The 19864-nt window shown below is 41.8% G+C and overlaps 1 pseudogene; it reads right to left on the reverse strand.

Annotated features, from left to right (window-relative positions):
* Positions 1–15289: 15289 nt before the first annotated feature.
* On the reverse strand, positions 15290–15658 carry LOC132229822 (large ribosomal subunit protein eL43-like; annotated as a pseudogene).
* Between the last annotated feature and the right edge of the window lie 4206 nt (positions 15659–19864).

A 19864-nucleotide genomic window follows, 5' to 3' on the forward strand; every position in this document is an offset into this window, starting at 1 on the left:
GCAGGGCTTGACAGGGGTGGGGCAGGCTGGGTCTGGATCTCGCCCAATGCGGTGGGGCCGGCCAGGTCTGGGTCTCATGTGATTTCGAGGTGCATGTGGGTGGGCAGGGACTTGACTCTGGGTCCCGCAGCATGCCCCAGACTCTGACAGGAGGGAGATTTTCATATACATTTTACTAATTTTCTTTCATTTCTGACACTTCTATTATAAAGAAAGGACAAATAGCAATATTAAAATATTTCCTCTAATTAATTCCCTTTTAATGTGCATAAATTTTGTACACAGAGCCACTAGTCCTTATACAAATGAGGAAACCAATGTTTAGAGAGGTGAGATCACACAGTCAGCAAGGTGCGGAGGTGCGATATAGTCGCCGGAAGTCTGATTCTACTTTCTACGATCCTAATCATTATTCTATTTTGTCTGGCATACCTACAAAATGGGAAAGTGGCACATAAGCCACTCGGTGGACTGTAACCCTTCCTCTTGCACAACCTTGAGTAGCTCGGCAGGTACTAATCTTTGCTCCCTTTGCTGTTCTTTGTAGAGCTGCCAAAACCTCAGTAAATCATGATACTGAAAGTGGGAAGAGCAGAAATAACTTCTCTCCAGTTTACTAGCTCCCAAAGGCAAATCAGCATCGCCCTCACTTACTGCTTTGAAATTCTCCTTTATTGTTTGCATAAAATTTCCTCTTATTATGTGTGGGATTCAAAAAGGTTTTCAAATAATTACTACAGTTAGTCTAAATGTAAAAAAGCTAAAAGGAAAACTGTTTGCAATTAGGATTTGCATAATTTTTTTAAGACTGCCTAAGTTGTCTACATTTGCAACTAAAAGTAGAGTAGTATTTTGGATGAAACAAAATGAAATCCATTTGCCAAGACAACCCTGACCTTCGACATTTTTTTTAAGCATCTCAACTTATTATGGAAACCCAAGTAATTAGATACTTAAGCATTTTTTCAGAGAATACTTTTTTATATCCTTGGTTTTTATGTCTTAAGTGAACTTTATAAAAGCAGGAAGGTTAGTGTATGTGCTATCAAACATGAGTCTGTAGATCTCACGAATAAATTTCCTCATAGATAGTCCTTACAATCTCACAAATTCCATCAGGAAAACATTCAGCTCTTCTCACTTTAAAAACTACATGTTTTGAACAAAATAGACTGGTGAACAAAATAGATCCAGAGACATAGAAGCATGGAACAGACTGTCTAATCTCAGAGGGAAGGTGGGGGTGGGTGGGTGAGAAGAGATCAACCAAAGAATTTGTATACCTATATGCATAATCATGGACACAGACAATGGGATGGTGAAGACCTGGGAGGGGTAGGTTAGAAGAGGTCAATATGGGGCTGGGGGGTGGGAAACATATGTAATACTTTCAACAATAAAGATTTATTTTTTTAATGCATGTTTTGGTATGGTTGGTATGGCTTATTTGGTTGGGTGTCATCCTGTGCACTGAAAGGTTGCTGGTTCAATTCCCAGTCAGGGCATGTCTGAGTTGAAGGCCCAGTCCCAGGTCGGGGGTATGCAGGAGGCAGCCAATAGACGTTCCCCTCTCAGACCAATATTTCTCTCTCTTTCCTTCTCCCTTCCTCTCTTAAAGAAAAAAAAAAAAAAGTCAATAAAAAATCTTTTAAAAAATGGTCATAAAAAAATAAAGCGAACTAGAGACTTTCTTCTTCTAAAAAAAAATGCATGTGGTATGGGTACCTATATATAACTATGAAATAACATAAATATGTACATATATATCGCCTACTGCCAATTAGCATGAATTTATAAGCAGAGTCCAATAACCTTGATGATAAGTGAAAGTACATCAGCGATGAGAAGTCCTTGGAAAATAAATGGGGATCTCAGCAAGTGTTTAACTTAAAAGTAGGTGGAGGAGACTCATTACTGGCCTGGCTTATTGCTTTGTTCTGTTTGGAACCTTGATTAAAGAAATAACAAACATGGAATGCTAATTAAACTGTTTGACCAATTTCAGTAAACAAGCAGGTCTAATTTGGGGAGTGAAGAGAGGAGATAAAACTCTACAGCTCTGCTATTCATTTTCCCACATCAGTTCTTTGGTTCCTGCTATAAAATTTCATGTCCCCAAAGGCCTCCAGATCAGCCGGGTAGATGATTTCAGGGTAAAGAGAGAGGAAAACTTGTAAACATGGTGAAGCTTGCTACAAGTTGCTGCTTGCCGGCCTCACTGAGATCACCGCCCATGACCGCAGCTGTCCTGCTCACTGGCCTTCACCTAGCAGGCCATGTTGGAAGTCATGAAGAAACGTATTTAAATGTCAATAGTCATGCCTGGCTTGAACAAGCAAAACTGTTTCTTTAGTTCAGTGCACACACAGCTTGGAGGCCAATGTCCCGGGCGTACCAGTTGTATCTCCACATAAAATGGATGTCGGCAATATGCTAGTATGTAATATTGTCTATTAGACAGTGCACAAAGCCTGCACTGTGTGTACATACCGTAGCCACGCAGAAAACATTACCAAATGAGCCTGCTTTTAGCCCATTGCTTCATACAGTGGTAATTAAGGAGAACTGCTTTTTGATTTGCAACTATTTGCTGTTCTGCAGCAAAAACAGAGCTTAGACCATCTTGTTCCATTTGTTGTTGCCATGCTTAATCTTCTGATTCATGAGGAATTATTACACCCAACACCTATGGGGAATTTAATTGTTTGGCTCCTACTCCTCTGGCAAGTGTAATTATGGAGGAGGAGGATCTGTAGATTAGCATTTCTTAAAAGCTTGGTCCAAGAAAAAATACATAAAAGGAGGTGGAATTTTTTGTGAAACCCTGTATTGAATAACACCCAGGGTTGGAACAGTTCCAGAACTGAGCTTAAGAGAAAATATCAACGTCTAAATGGGAGGTCAGACCAGGGCCACACAGCCTAGAAGTTTGATCCCATCACCATTAACTTGGAAATCAGCACACCCCATCTACCCTTTAGATATCTGTAGATAATTAGGATACGTTTTGTGTGTGGAATGCTTTCGAATGAATTGGGGATAAGAATGTTTTCGGTTGTTCCCATTGCCCTTCAATGATAAAGTCCTTGTTTGCTGCAATTATAGATGAGTAAGAAGAGAGCCGTATCCCCTCAATTTGAAAGACAGAGAAAAGGTGACATTTCATATTGTGTCAATAAGTAGGGAAAACTTTGGATGTTAAGTGTTAATATATAGACAAGATTGAGGGCTGTGGCAGTCACCGTGAGGGTCCCACCCATATTCCTAGGACCCACCCATATTCCTAAGACCCTCCCATTTCAGCAGCAGATCTCTAGCTGCCAGTTTCAGCACCTCTGTATCCCTGAGGACTTTCTGGAACTGTGAAAAGTCATGCTACTTGTGGTGGTAGGCCAGTGACTCAGGAGTCGGCAAATAACTATCCCAGCTCCCGCATCCCTCAGGTAGGATCATCTGCAACATGTATTTTATAACCTTTTCCAGAGTTTTAATTAAGCTCCAGTTGCTACAATGGTAACTGGCTTAACATCACATCCTTTACCATCTGCCTTTCCTCCCTTGAATCACTTTCTGCTCCTCTCTCTACAGGTTTTCTCTGAATCCGGACTCCTCACGTCAGCATCTACTCATGGAACACCAAATAAGACAAAGCACCTGCCTTCAAAGAGCACATAGTCGGATGGAGAAATGAGATAAGAAGAAAAAAGAATAGAATAGAGTGGAGGGGCTGGGAGGGGAGGGGAGGGGAGGGGAAGGGAGGATACCAAATGTGAGTATGTGAGTCAGAGATACCAGTATGCTAAGAAATGTGGTCTTGCGCTAGCCAGTTTGGCTCAATGGATAGAGCATTGGCTTATGGACTGAAGGGTCCCAGGTTTGATTCTGGTCAAGGGCACATGCCCAGGTTGCAGCTCAACCCCTAGTAGGGGGCCTGCACGAGGCAGCCAGTCAATGATTCTCTCTCATCATTGATGTTTCTATCTCTCTCTCTCCCTCTCCCTTCCTCTCTGAAATCAATAAAAATATATTTTAAAAATAAAGAAATGTGGTCTTTTGTTTTGTTGTTTATGATATCTTATTCCTAGGCAAGCCACATAATTTATTTATGTCATAAATATTTATTGCATGCTTACTATATGCCAGATGATGGCACCACAAGAAATCAAGAAGTCCAGATTATGTTCTAGTATATATATAGACTCATAGATTATGTGGTAATAAGTATTGCAAGGGAAAATAAAGCAGGATATATTAGTCTGCTCAGGCTGCCATAAGATACCACAAACTGGGCAGCTTAAACACAGGAATTTATTTTCTCACGGTTTTGGCAGCTAGAAGTCCAAGATCAAGGTGCTATCAAGGTTGGCTCTGGTGAGGCTCCTCTTCCAGGACTGTGCATGGCCATCTGCTCTGTGTGTCCTCACCTGATCTCTTCTCTGGGAAGGTGGAGGGAAAGCGCTCTGGTGCCTCTTCCTCTTCTTGTAAAGACACCAGTCCTGTAGGATTAGGGCCCCACCCTTATGACCTCATTTAACCTTTATTATCTCCATATACTGTAGTCCTATCTCAAGTACTGAGGGTTAGGGCCTCAGTACATGGATTTGGTGGTAGACACAATTCAGTCCATAACACAAGGTAAAGGGATGGATAGTAACCAAGAAACTGAGCTTAAACTCTTCAAACCAGTGAGGAATATAGTCCCAAAATTTATTAGCTATCAGCATGAAGCAGGTATGGCAGTGTAGTAGTTGATTACTATCATCATTGTGGATTTCAATATTATAAAATTTGTGATGAAGTTTCCAAAATAGTAGAGTATATTTTACTCATATAGAGTAAAAATGTGTTCTCCCCATTTATCTCTATGATTTGTATTTATCATGATACAGCTATGGTCTGTAAACAATAAAATTATGTTAGATAAAGTTTTCAGTTGCTACCAAAAGAAGGCAACTTAATGCCTTTAAAAGCATGTTCCTATACTGTCAAATCTCAGAGAGAAGGTGGGGGTGGGTGGGAAGAGATTAACCAAAGAACTTGTATGCATATGTGGATAACCCATGGACATAGACAAGAGTGTGGTGAAGGCCTGGGGCAGGGGACAAGGGATACTAGAAGGGGATAACGGGGGGGGGGGGGCATCTGTAATACTTTCAGCAAAATAAATAAATAAATAAATAAATAAATAAATAAATAAATAAATAAAAAATCCTAAGCAGAAGGAATTAGGAAAACCATGATGTGGAAACCATAAGCCAACCCATAGGAGTGCAGCAGGCTTTCAGGGCGACCATACCATGTCCTGATGGGGTTCAGGGAATACTGATCTTTCAGAAAAAGAAAAATTTCCATGTTAATTGCTGAGCTGTTTTCAAAGGCTGCTTGTTCTCTTCAGAACATGGTTTGCTCTCCTTCAAACACTGTTCAACCTGAGTAAATCAAAGAACTGTGTACAGACCACATATACAAAAACTAAATTAAAATTAAGAAAGATAATCCATGCCTTAGTGTAATTACATAGTACAAATAATAGAAGTTTTGTTATCAGCTCTTTTTGCAGTCTGACAAATATCAGAGACAGTATAATGCTGTAATTGCACCTGTGAACCTGTATAACATTTAGACAATGAGTTCCAAGTTAAGGTACATAATACACATCCAATATATTTCTCCGATGAGCCTAAGAAGTTTAATGTGATATAAACTGAAACTGAGAACACAGCATGTTTCTCTGTAAGAGATATTAACTACTTTATTATCAAATGTCAAAATATTGTTTATTTTGAAAGAGTCTTGTATTGATTGTTTATTTACAACTTTACTTACTGAGATTGCAAAAGGATTTGATTCAACATATGCTTTAGTCAATAATGGTTGGTTCAAAAATCTATGTTTTTACTATTGATATTGATTGAGATGAAACCTCAGTTGATACTATCAAACACAGGTTGCTTGGTCATATTAAAAAAATGGCCTCTTTGCCCTATCTGGTTTGGCTCAGTGGATAGAGTGTCGGCCTCTGGACTGAAGGGTCCCAGATTCTATTCTGGTTAAGGGCACATGCCCGAGTTGTGGGGTCAATCTCCAGTAGGGGGCAGGAGGCAGCCAATACATGATTCTCATCACTGATGCTTCTCTCTCTCTCTGCCTCTCCCTTCCTTTCTACACTAATAAAAGACAAAGATTCTAATTGACCATACCTTCCCTATGTCCACTAGCCAATCAGAAGAGTATGCAAATTAACCCAACAAAGATGGTTGTTACATTTGCATACTGCAGGTGGGGTGGGAAGCACCAGAAACTGCCCGCGGGATCAGGACCGCAGATCTGGGACCAGGGAGGCAGGGCAGGCAGCGCCAGATGCCACCTGGGGAGGTGGAGCCAGCAATTGCCCCTGCAAGAAGCCTGAGGCTTGGGCAGGGACAGAGCAGGCCATCGGAGTGGGCTGGGGGTCCCCTGCCCAGGCCTAACGCGCCAGACAGAGGCCTGAGGCCTGGGTAGGGGTGGAGCCTGCGATCAGAGCGGGCTGGGGGGCCCTTGCCCAGGCCTCAGGCCCCAGCCAGAGGCCTGAGGCCTGGGTAGGGGTGGAGCCTATGATTGTAGCAGGCTGGGGGTCCCCTGTCCAGGCCTAAGGGCCCAGCCAGAGGTCTTAGGTCTGGGCAGGCGATCGGAGTGGACTGGGGGGTCCCCTGCCCAGGCATAACACCCCAGCCAGAGGCCTGAGGCCTTGGGCAGGGGCAGAGCTGGGAATCGGTGTGAACTACAGAGGAAACACCTTTTCTGACAACTCATTAGCTAAGCTCCCTGTATGCCACTTGTAATATTCTTAGCAACTTGGGTAATAAGAATCTAAGAAGGTGATGTAGGGTTTTTCTACCTCACCCGGCCATATATATATATATATATACACACACACACACACACACACACACACACACACACACACACACACAAGAAATGGCCTCTTTAATGTTGGAGGGCCTCAGGGCTCAAACCTTAGTTCTCTATTTGCAATTTTTCATCAAACTCTTGGCTTTAAATCCCATGTATAGTCCAATGAATCTCAAATTAACATCTTTAACACAGCCCTCACTTCTAAACTTAGGACTTATATACACAATTGCCTATTTGAAGTCTCCAGTTGGAAGTCTAATAGCCATCTCAAGATCAACAACTTCAAAACTGAGCTCATGATTTTTTTTATTATTTTTTTATATTTTTAATTTTGTTTTATTGCTTAAAGTATTACAAAGAGTATTACATATGTCTCCTTTCCTGCCCCTTTGACATTCCCCTGGCCTCCCCTACCCCCCAGTGTCTTATGTCCATTGGTTATGCTTATATGCATGCATACAAGTCCTTTGGTTGATCTCTTAGCCCCCTCCTGCCCCCCAACACTCCCCAGCCTTCCCACTGTAGTTTGACAGTTTGTTCGATGCTGTTTTGCCTCTGTATCTATTTTTGTTCATCAGTTCATAATGGTCTTTATTATCCATAAATGAGTGAGATCATGTGGTATTTTTCCTTCATTGACTGGCTTATTTCACTTAGCATAATGCTCTCCAGTTCCATCCATGCTGTTGCAAATGGTAAGAATTCCTTCTTTTTTACAGCAGCATAGTATTCCATTGTGTAGATGTACCACAGTTTTATAATCCACTCATCTGCTGATGGGCACTTAGGCTGTTTCCAGATCTTCTCTTCCCTATGGTAAATTGTGCTGCTATGAACATAGGGATGCATATATCATTCCTGACTGGTGTTTCTCGTTTCTTAGGATATATTCTTAGAAGTGGGATCACTGGGTCAAATGGGAGTTCCATTTTCAACTTTTTGAGGAAACTCCATACTGTCTTCTATAGTGGCTGCACCAGTCTGCATTCCCACCAGCAGTGCACGAGTGTTCCCTTTTCTCCACATCCTCTACAGTTGTTGATTTATGACAGCCATTCTGACAGGTGTGAGATGATACCTTATTGTTGTTTTGATTTGCATCTCTCAGATGATTAGTGACTTTGAGCATATTTTCATATGTCTCTGGGCTTTCTGAATGTCCTCTTTTGAAAAGTGTCTATTTAGGTCCTTTGCCCATTTTTTGATTGGATTATTTATCTTCCTTTTGTTAAGTTGTATGAGTTCCCTATAAATTTTGGAGATTAAACCCTTATCGGTGATAATATTGGCGAATATGTTCTCCCATGCAGTGGGCTTTCTTGTTGTTTTGTTGATGGTTTCTTTTGCTGTACAGAAGCTTTTTATTTTTATGTAGCCCCATTTGTTAATTTTCTCTTTAGTTTCCAATGCCCTAGGAGCTGTGTCAGTGAAGAAATTGCTTTGGCATATGTCTGAGATTTTGTTGCCTTTGGATTCCTCTAGTATTTTTATGGTTTCCCATCTTACATTTAAGTCCTTTATCCATTTTTGAGTTTATTTTTGTGTATGGTGTAAATTAGTGGTCTAGTTTCATTTTTTTACATGTATCTGTCCAATTTACTCAACACCATTTATTGAAAAGACTGTCTTCACTCTATTGTATATTCTTGCCTCCTTTGTCAAATATTAATTGTGCATATTGGTTCGGGTCCATTTCTGGATTCTCTATTCTATTCCATTAATCTATATGTCTGCTTTTGTGCCAGTACCAGGCAGTTTTGAGAACCGTGGCTTTGTAATAGAGCTTGATATCAGGTGTTGAGATCCCACCTACTTTGTTCTTCTTTCTCAGGATGGCTGCAGCTATTTGGGGTCTTTTTTTATTCCAGATGAATTTTTGGAGAGTTCGTTCTAGGCCTGTGAAATATGCTGTTGGTGTTTTAATGGGAAGTGCGTTGAATGTATAGATTGCTTTGGGTAGTACAGACATTTTAATGATGTTGAGTCTACCAATCCATGAACATGGTATGTACTTCCATCTGCTTATGTCTTCCCCTATCTCCTTTTTCAACGTCCTTTAGTTTTCTGAGTCTTTTACCTCTTTAGTTAAGTTTATTCCTAGGTATCTTAATTTTTTTGGTGTGATGGTAAATGGGATTGCTTTTTTAGTCTCTCTTTCTGTAAGTTCACTATTGGTGTATAGAAATGCCATAGATTTCTTGGCATTGATTTTGTATCCTGCTACATTGCCAAATTCATTTATTAAGTCTAATAGTTTTTTTATGGAGTCTTTAGGGTTTTTTATGTACAATATCATGTCATCTGTGAATAAGGACAGTTGTACTTCTTCTTTTCCAATTTGGATGCCTTTTATTTCTTCTTCTTGTCTAATCGCAATGGCTAATACTTCCAGTACTGTGGCGAACAGGAGTGGTGAGAGTGGGCATCCCTGTCTTGTTCCTGTTCTTAAGGGAAATGGTTTTAGTTTTTGCCCATTGAGTACGATATTGGCTGTGGGTTTCTCATATATGACTTTTATTATGTTGAGGTACGATCCTTCTATTCCCACCTTGCTGAGAGTTTTTATCAAAAATTGGTGTTAGCCAAACCAGTTTGGCTCAGTGGATAGAATGTTGGCCTGCGTACTGAAAGGTCCCAGGTTCGATTCCAGTCAAGGGCATGTACCTTGGTTGTGGGCACATCCCCAGTAAGAGGTGTGCAGGAGGCAGCTGGTCAATGTTTCTCTCTCATCGATGTTTCTAACTCTCTATCCCTCCCCCTTCCTCTCTGTAAAAAATCAATAAAATATATTTTTTTTTTAAAAAGAATACCTTTAAAAAAAATTGGTGTTGGATTTTGTCAAATGCTTTTTCTGCATCAATTCACATGACTATGTGGGGTTTTTTTTCTCTCAATCTGTTTATGTGATGTATCACGTTTATTGATTTGCAGATATTGTACCATCCTTGCATCCTTGGGATAAATCTTACTTGGTCATGGTGTATGATCTTTCTGATGTATTGCTGGATCCGATTTGCTAAGATTTTGTTGAGGATTTTGGCATCTATGTTCATGAGGGATTTTGGCCTGTAATTCTCTTTCATTGTGTTGTCTTTACCTGGTTTTGGTATGAGGGTGATGCTGGCTCATAGAATGAGCTTGGAAGTGTTCCTTCCTCTTGAATTTTTTGGAATAGTCTGAGGAAGATAGGTTTTAGCTCTTCCTTGAATGTTTGGTAAAACTCCCCTGTGAAGCTGTCTGGCCCTGGGCTTTTGTTTGCTGGGAGCTTTTTGATGACTGCTTCAATTTCTTCCATAGTCATTGGCCTATTGAGATTTGTAGATTCTTCCTGATTGAGTTTTGGAAGGTTGTATTTTTCTAGGAATATGTTCATTTCTGCCAGGTTTTCTAGTTTGTTGGAGTAGAGTTGCTCATAGTATTTTTTAATAATCATTTGTATTTCTGTGGGGTCTATTGTTATTTCACCTCTATCATTTCTGATCTTGTTTATTTGGGTCCTCTCTCTTTGCTTCTTGGTGAGCCTGGCTAGAGCTTCATCAATCTTGTTTATCCTTTCAAAGAACCAGCTCTTGGTTTCATTGATCCTATGTATTGTTTTTTTGGTCTCTATGCAATTTATTTCCGCTCTGATCTTTATTATCGCCTTCCTTCTGCTCACTTTGGGCTTTTCTTGTTGTTCGCTCTCTAATTCTTTGAGTTGTAGAGTTAGATGATTTACTACCATTTTTTTCTTGTTCTTTTTAGGTAGGCCTGTAGAGCTATAAATTTCCCTCTCAGGACTGCATTCATTGTGACCCATAGGTTTTGGATTGTTGTGTTTTCATTATTATTAGTTTCCAGGATGTTTTTAATTTCTTCTTTGATCTCATTGGTAACCCAATCAATATTTAATAACATGCTATTCAGCTTCCAAGTGTTTGAGTGTTTTGGATTGTTTTTATTGTAGTTTATTTCTAATATTATGCCATCGTGGTCTGAGAAGATGCTTGGTATGATTCAATCTTCTTGAATTTGGGGAGACTTTGTTTGTGACCCAATATGTGGTCCATTTTTGAAAATGTCCCACGTGCACTTGAGAAGAACGTATATTCTGCGGCTTTTGGGTGAAATGTTCTGAAGATGTCAATTAAGTCCATCTGATCTAATGAGTCATTTAGGATTGCTGTTTCTTTGCTGATTTTTTGTCTAGAGGATTTATCCAGTGATGTCAGTGGTGTATTAAAGTCCCCTACTATGATTGTATTGTTGTCGATCTCTCCTTTAATATCTTCCAGGAGTTTTTTTATGTATTTGGGTGCTCCTGCATTGGGTGCACATATGTTTATCAGGGTTATATCCTCTCGTTGTATTGATCCCTTTAGTATTATGAAGTGGCCTTCCTTATTTCTTGTTATGGCCTTCACTTTGAGGTCTATTTTGTCCGATATAAGTATTGCTACCCCAGCTTTTTTTTTTCATTTCCATTTGACTGAAAGATATTTTTCCATCCCTTCACTTTCAGTCTGTGTGAGTCCCTTCTTCTGAGGTAGGTCTCTTATAGATAGTAAATGTATGGGTCATGTTTTTTTATCCATGCAGCCACTCGATGTCTTTTGATTGGAACATTTAGTCCATTTACATTTAAAGTTATTATTGAAAAGTACTTGTTTGTAGCCATTTTTATTTTTTGTGCCTGTGTTCTTTCTTAGCTTTTTATTTCTTCTTTTTACACCAGTCCCTTTAGCATTTCTTGCAATGCTGGTTTGGTAGTGATAAACTCCCTTAGCCTTTTTTTGTCTGTGAAGCTCCTTATTTCCCCTTCAAGTTTGAATGATAGCCTTGCTGGATAGAGTATTCTTGGATTCAGTCCCTTGCTTTGCATCACTTTGTAAATTTCCTTCCATTCTTTTCTGGCCTGATGTGTTTCTGTTGAGAAATCATTTGCTAATCTAATGGGAGATCCTTTGTACGTAACTTTATGTCTCTCTCTTGCAGCCTTTAAGATTCTCTCTTAATCCTGAACATTTGCCATCATAATTATGATGTGTCTTGGTGTGGGTATTTTTGGGTTCATCTTGTTTGGAACTCTCTGTGCTTGTGTGACTTTTTTCTTCCCCACATCAGGGAAGTTTTCGGACAATATTTTTTTGAATAGGTTTTCTAATCCTTGTTCCTCTTCCTGTTGTTCTGGCACCCCTAGTATTCACATGTTGCTTCACTTTATGTTGTCCCATAGCTCCCTTAGACTCTCCTCCTGTCTTTTAATTTTTTTCTCCAATTGCAGCTCAGTTTGGGTTTGTTTTGCTTCCCTGTCTTCTAATTCGCTAATTCGGTCCTCTGCTTCTCCTAGTCTACTTTTGAAACTTCCCATGGTGTTTTTTATTGCAGCTATATCACTCTTCATTTCTTCTTGATTCTTACATAAGTTTTTGATTTTTTTATCCATTTCTTCTTGATTCTTGCATAAGTTGTTGATTTTTTCCTCCATCCGGTTTATGCACTCTAGGACCCTTAGTCTGAATCCTTTTTCTGACATATTGCATGCCTCTGTTTCACTTAGCTGCTTTTCTGGTGATTCATTCTTTTCTTTCCTTTAGGGTTGTTTTTTTTTTTTTTTTTTTTTTTTTTTTTTTTTTTTTTTTTTTTTTTTTTTTTGTCTACCCATTTTTGGTCTTTCCAACTGATCTAGATGTCGAGTCATGCAGGGGCTGCTCCTTGGGTGGCAGTGGTTCCTCGGGCTGCAGTTGCCCCTCAAGTGGTCGCAATAGTGGCTGCTCCTCAGTTGGCAGCGGCTCCTCTGGTGGGTGCTGTTCGCAGAAGTGGTGTCTCCTCTGGCTGGTAAGTGAGGCTGCTTGCCCAGCTGCTGTTCCTTGGACATGGGTGGGCTGATCCAAGGCTGCTGCTCCTTGGATCGGGGCTGTCTGCACGCTGCTTCTGTTCCTCAGATGGGGCGGGCTGCTCATGAGGCTACCGTTCTTTGGACAGGGGCAGGTTGCTTCCAGGGCTATTGCTCCTCGTATGGGTGTGGACTGCTCGTGCAGTTGCTGCTCTTCAGATGAGAGATGGGCTGCACGTGCGGCTGCTGCTCCTCAATGGGGGCGGGATGCTCACCCAGCTGCTGCTCATCAGACAGGTGCAGACTGCATGTGGCTGCTGCTCCTTGGACCAGTGTGGGCTGCGCAGGGCTGCTGCTTCTCAGATGTGGTTGGTCTATCTGTTCGTGTGTCTGCTACTCCTCGGACAGGGACGAACTGCTCAGGCGGCTGCAGCTCCTTAGACCAGAGTGAGCTGCATGTGCAGCTGCTGCTCCTCGTACAGGGGCTGTCTGCTCGCGTGGCTGCTTCTCTTCAGGTGGTAGCAAGCTGCATGTGTGTCTGCTGCTCCTCAAATGGGGGCGGGCTGCTCACACAGCTGCTACTCCTTGTATAGGGCAGGCTGCTCGTGCGGCTGCTGCTGCTTGGACGAGGGTGCGATGCTTGCACAGCTGCTGCTCCTCAGACTGGTGCAGGGTGTGGGCTGTGCATAGCTGCTGCTCCTCGGATCAGGGCGAGCTGTGCAGGGCTGCTGCTCCTCAGACATAGGCAGACTGCTTGTGCGGCTGCTGCTCCTCGGACGGGTTGGGTTGCTCATGTGGTTGCTGCTCCTTGGACTGGGGAGCCGGCCACTTACACAGCTGCTGCTCCTTGTACAGGGGCAGGCCACATGAGTCTGCTGCTCTTAGGCCTGGGGCAGACTGCTCACAGGGCTGATGATCCTTGGACAGGAGCGTGCTGCACATATGGTTGCAATGCACTGGACTAAAGCATTGTGTTGGGGTCCAAACCCAGCAGGCCCAGGGGTTCCCAAAGGTGTGGATGGAGTCGGCAAAGAATGAAGGATACAGAGACAGCATTCAGTTGATCAGCATAGCGAGGTTCTCTAGTCAGGTTCTCCAGTCAGGTTCTGTCTGAGCTCATGATTTTAGCCCACCAACCTGTACAGCTCCAAAAGTTAGCTCCTGGTTTTATCCTACCATCCCAGTTGATGGCAACTTCATCCTTCCAGTGGCCAAAACCAAAAATCCATAAGTCATACTTTCTTTTTTTGGCTCACCATATTCAGTCTGCTAGAAAACCATATTGTTTCTATCTTCAAAAGATATCCAGAACCCAATCTTTTCTTTAAAATATATATATATATATATTATTGATATCAGAGAGAGGAAGGGAGAGGGGAAAGAGATAGGAACATCAATGATGACAGAGAATCATTGATCAGCTGCCTCCCGCATGCTCCACACTGGGGATTGAGCCCACAACCCGGCATATGCCCTGACCAGGAATTTAACCATGACCTCCTGGTTCATAAGTCAATGCTCAACCCCTGAGCCACCATTGGCCAGGCCCAATCTTTTCTTACCTTCTCCACTATTACCACCATGGTCAAAGCCACTAAAATCACTTTCCTGGATTATTTCAGTAGCCTTTCTGTTGGTTTTCCTGTTTCTACTTCTGAACCCCTTCCCTAAGCCTATTTTCACCACCACAGCCAAAGGCATTCTTTCAAATATGTCATATCATGTCACTCATCCGCTCAGCTCACTTTGAATAAAATACAAAACTCTAAAATGGGCTACAAGGAGCTAAATGATAAGGTCTCTAACTTCCTCTCTAACTCCATTCCAATCAAACTGGTTTCTTTGCTGTTCTTCAAACATCCCTGGCAAACTCCCTTCATAGGACTTTGACACTGTTGTGTCTTCTGCCAAAAGTGCTCTTGCCCCAGACCCCTACATGACTGACTCCCTCATCTTCTTCAAGCTTTTGCTCAAATATCACCTTCTCAGTGAAGCCTAACCTAACCAACTATTTAAGATTGTAACTCACAACACCTCTTTTTATACCCCTAATACCTATACTCTGCTCTGTTTTCTCTTATAACACCTCCTAAATACTATATACTTTATTTCTTATGTTTATTGTTATTTTCTATCTTACCCAGACAGACTATAAGGCCCATGAAGACAGAGAGATTTCTCTGTTTTGTTACTGCTATATCCAAAAACCTAGAACAGGGCTCAACATAATAAATGTTTATTGAATTGGTGCAATGTCTTCCTTAATTTCTTTGCCCAAGATGTATCACTTGTGTTTCATCATAAGAAAAATGAATCATGGAAGGGAAGGGACCACCCATGCTGACTGCAAAATAGTAATAATACATAATAATAATAAAGTTAACCAAATGAAATTTGAACTTTAAAATATCAACTGTTTTATTTAACGATATGTTTGTGGGGGGAAATGTCTAAAACTCGATAATGGGCAAAAGAGGGGAAAGAAGATGGTGTTCTTTCAGTGCAAGGTTAGGCTTGGCTTTATTTTTATTATTTTGGGGTTTTTTGGGAGGTTACATAAATTAAATAATTTATTATAGGCTAGCAATATTTCAAATTGTGGGGCTTCTTCTGGTCTTTCAATGCCTTGTCTTCTGAAGGCAGACTCTACCGTGAGGGCACAAGTGGTGGTGTAGGTCCAGGCATGACCAGCAACTGTTTTTATGCAGGAACCACAGGTCCAGATTCCCACTGCTCATCTCTTCACCTTGATTTTGCCACAGAAGGAGCAAGTATACTTGGCATGCTGGCTAATTTTCTTCACCATTTTCCTGAGGAAGACACCCTAGGGGTCCCATATTTGCCAGCAATACCAACCTTCTTGGTGCATTAGGTCAGAATCCAGAGGGCAAGGCATGGCTTTAAATTACCTGAGTTATTTTCTAATTCTAGAGGGGCAGAGGTTAGCATGTAGGTGTTTTGTTCAGTAAAAATGCAAATAATTTCTGTCTAGTGGAAGAGACGACCACTAATGTTTATGGTCCTCTTGGACATTAACTTTGTATTTAACCCAGCAATCTATTAAATTTCTTACAGGTATCTAGTTTCTCAAAGTTCTTTGGACTAATGTAACATCTTATTGATTTTCTCATTAACTTATGAGATGAATAAAATCTTTGACACGTTCTCATTCTATATATCCATGAGAGCCATGAATAAGCCTTTTTGAAAATTGAATTTTAACATGTTCAATGATCAGTTGTCTTTTTCAGTATTTAGAAACTACAGTGAAATGTCTCAAGATCTTGTAAAAGAGAAATAAGATTATCAGCTAGAACATAAAAGAAGACTATATCATGTTCATTAACTCAAAGAGTCAATGTGATAGAGTTGTCATTCTTCATAAGTTAATTTATAAATGTATCAGAATCCTAACAAAGCACCAACAAGTTTATTCATTGTTTGTCTGATTTTAAAAACACTCCTAAAGTTTATTTGGAAAATGTTCATCAAGATAGTCAGGAAACCAATGAAAGGGAAGAGTTATAAGGCTTAATCTTAACAGATACTAAAGCATATTGTAAAGCCTCAATAAACCAAATAATATGATACCAGCCCCTGAATAAGTAGATATATCAATGGGATTCATAGAAATACACCCAGATACATAAGGGGATAAATACATAATTTAAAATATAACAAAATAGCACTTCAAAACTGTAGGGTAAAAGATGGCTCATCCAATAAGTGAAAGTTGGGTAAAGCAGGGGAAGGGACACTGTAGCTTACGCTGGACCTATACCTCACACTTCAAACCAAATGGCTTCAAGATTTCACTGTAAAGGATGAAATCATATATTTACTAAAAGGAAACCTAGAATTTCTTTATCTTTGAAATAGGGAAGACCTTTCTAGCTATGACTCAAAATCCAGAAGCCCCTCCAAAATAATTGGGAAATTTAAAACTCTTTTAAAAGTATGTGTATACAGCCAAAACCGGTTTGGCTCAGTGGATAGAGCATCGGCCTGCGGACTCAAGGGTCCCAGGTTCGATTCCAGTCAAGGGCATGTACCTGGGTTGCGGGTACATCCCCAGTAGGAGATGTGCAGGAGGCGGCTGATCGATGTTTCTCTCTCATCGATGTTTCTAGCTCTCTATCTCTCTCCCTTCCTCTCTGTAAAAAATCAATAAAATATATTTTTTAAAAAAGTATGTGTATACAGTGTATGTGTATATTTTTCTCCTGCATGCAAAGCACTATACACAAAGTAAAAAGATAACCAAGAAACTTGGAAAAGTATCCACAATTTATCATAGATAAAGGGCTAATCTCATCCTATATAATAAAAGCCTAATATGCTAAGTGTCTGGTCCACTGGTCAGCCATTCAACCAATCAAAGCATAATATGCTAATGATATGCTAAGGCTGCTCAACTGCTCACTATGATGTGCACTGACCACCAAGGGGCAGATCCTCCGACCAGTAGGTTAGCTGGCTGCTGGGGTCGAGACTGAGCGAGATGGGTTGGATATACCCTGGAGCCCTCCCGCAATCCCTCCCAGGCTGGCCAACCTCCCACATCCCTCCTCGGCCCCAGTCGTGCACTGGTGGGGCACCTCAGCCTGTCCTGTACCCTCTCGCAATCCAGGACCCCTCAGGGAATGTCGGAGAGCCAGTTTCAGCCCAATCCTGCATGCCAGGCCGAGGGACCCCACTGGTGCATGAATTCATGCACCGGGCCTCTAGTATCATATATTTAGGGATATTCTAGCACCTGGTCCTGTTGCCAGTGGAAATAGAGTCTTTCCATGGAGTTGCAAGGAAAGCATTTCTGGGGACCCACACATGGAAGGGTAAGGTATAGTAGTAAAATTTATTGGGGTTGAAAAATATGACTGCCCCCAGTTTCCCAGTGCCTCATCTCCATCTGTCCCACTGTGGAAGAAGTCCAGCCTTGTCTTCATTAAGCCCAGAAGTAGGGCCAGGGTCCAGAAATTCTGTGCCATTGGTTCAGTGCATACCAAAGGTTAGGCCAGTTCAGTTTCTGTCCCTGTCCGGCTGGCTTAATCTCTGTTTCCAACTGCACTCTGACCAGCACTGTGTTACTGTACCCAGGCTCATGCTTGGAGCCTGCCTGGCTGCCAGGCCTCATGGCTGCTATGAAGAGAGAACATGCAAGCACATGAACTCACACATTACAGAAAGAGAGAGAGAAAGCTTACCTTTCTTAGACTTTGATTATATTACCTCAGGCTTGGGAAAGACCAGACACTCTTTCAAACTAACCAATCAATTTCCAAATCCTTCATGGCTTGTGCTGGGCCATCCCCCTAATCAATCCAATCCTTTTCCCAGGCTAGACACCCCCCTCTTTATGGTCACCATCTTGGCTCCTACTGCATATGCCACAAAGTAGAAGGACCTTCCCCTATGCCATCTTGGCTTCTATTGGGCATGAGCCCAGCAGAGGAATTTCTCCCACTGTTTGTTTGTTTGTTTTCTCCTTTGTAATCCCAGTTAATGACCAACCAGTAACATCCTTCCTGCCCTTGGGAATTACGTCCTGAGGGTGAGTGATGCATCTGTCCCCTAGGAAGCCTATGAATACTGCAACTTCCTAGTGAAGCAGGTTTATTGTCCAACTCAGCTCCCAAGTTTATTATACACTAGAGGCCCAGTGCACGAATTCATGCATGGGTGGGGTCCCTCTGGGTGACCTGCAGGGATTGTGCTGAAACCCTTAGTCCAACACCCCCTGCAGCTCCTACCTGCCGTTCCCACTTATCCCAGTCCCACTGTGCATGCTGCGGGCTCTCGCCCAATAAGTCCAGATTGGGAGAGGCTTGTGCCACCTCAGCAGCGCTCAGAAGCCGTGAGCCCTGCATCTGGTGCCCTCCCGAAGGGAATGGCCTACAGGATCGGGCTGAAACTGGCTCTCCAACATCCCCTGAGGGGTCCTGGATTGTTAGAGTGCACAGACCAGGCCGAGGGACCCTACCAGTGCAGGATTGGGACTAGGGAAGGACCATGGGAGGGCTCTAGTGCATGTCCAACCCCATCTCACCCAATAGGGGCTGGCTGGCTGGGGAGGGACACGGGAAGTTGACCAACCTGGGAGGGACTGTGGGAGGGCTCCAGGGTGTGTCCAGGGTGTGTCCGGCCCATCTCGTTCAGTCCTGATCGGCCAGACCCCAGCAGCAACTTAACCTACCGATCAGAGCGTCTGCCCCCTGGTGGTCAGTGCATGTCATAGCAACTGGTCGACCAGTCGACGTGTGCCCCCTGGTGGTCAGTGCAAATCATAGCGAGCAGTTGAGTGGCCTTAACATATCATTAGCATATTACACTTTGGTTGAACAGTCGACTGTTCACCGGACAACTGGAGACTTAGCATATTTGGTTTTTATTGTATAGGATAATGTCTGATTTCCTTTGCTCCCTTCCTTTATTAATATCTAGCTATCTATGCTAATAGTCCTACCTGGTTACTTAATCACCTTGTGATGAAAATTTTCATGTTGCCAGAATTTATTCTTATATACAATAAGATTCTTTCTTAGTAAGACCAAATTAATAGCGCTTTCTCTCATCTTCAAGTGCAGTTCACAGGAGTCGAACGTGTGCAATGAGATCATTATTACTAAGATACTCTATTTTCTCAATACTGTAAGTACAGTGGCCTGACTTTGCAAGTCTGCTATTTTCTGTAAGGGATGTGGTTTGGGACCCATGAGAACAGGGGAGATCAACCACATAACCCAGTGAAAGAGGAATGAAGATGCAGTTCTTATAAAACAAACAATATAGAGAAGTATTTGTCATCATTTGCTCCTCTTCCCTCCTTTTAGGTCATTTGAAGCTGTAGTTAGAAACATATGTGATTTCGTACCAGACCTTGGGATTTTTTTCAGACACAGGGGAGAAAGTTGTTTAGCTGAACTGCTTGCTCAGTGTACATTGAAGAACTGATGTTCACAGTATAGCTGCTAGTGGAAATGAAATAATCTGTATTGGCACATTTGGAAGTTTCACATCTTTTTCCACTTAACATGCTAACGTGATAATTGCCAGAGTGGTGATTTTTCTAGTGACACATCTCCCTTTGTCAATATTTAGACCTGTGTATAGAAAGCTTATCTAACACACCTGGCTAATTTTCACTTCATTTAAAAA

The sequence above is a fragment of the Myotis daubentonii genome, chromosome 1 (genome assembly GCF_963259705.1).
Source record: "Myotis daubentonii chromosome 1, mMyoDau2.1, whole genome shotgun sequence".
Taxonomy (NCBI): domain Eukaryota; kingdom Metazoa; phylum Chordata; class Mammalia; order Chiroptera; family Vespertilionidae; genus Myotis; species Myotis daubentonii.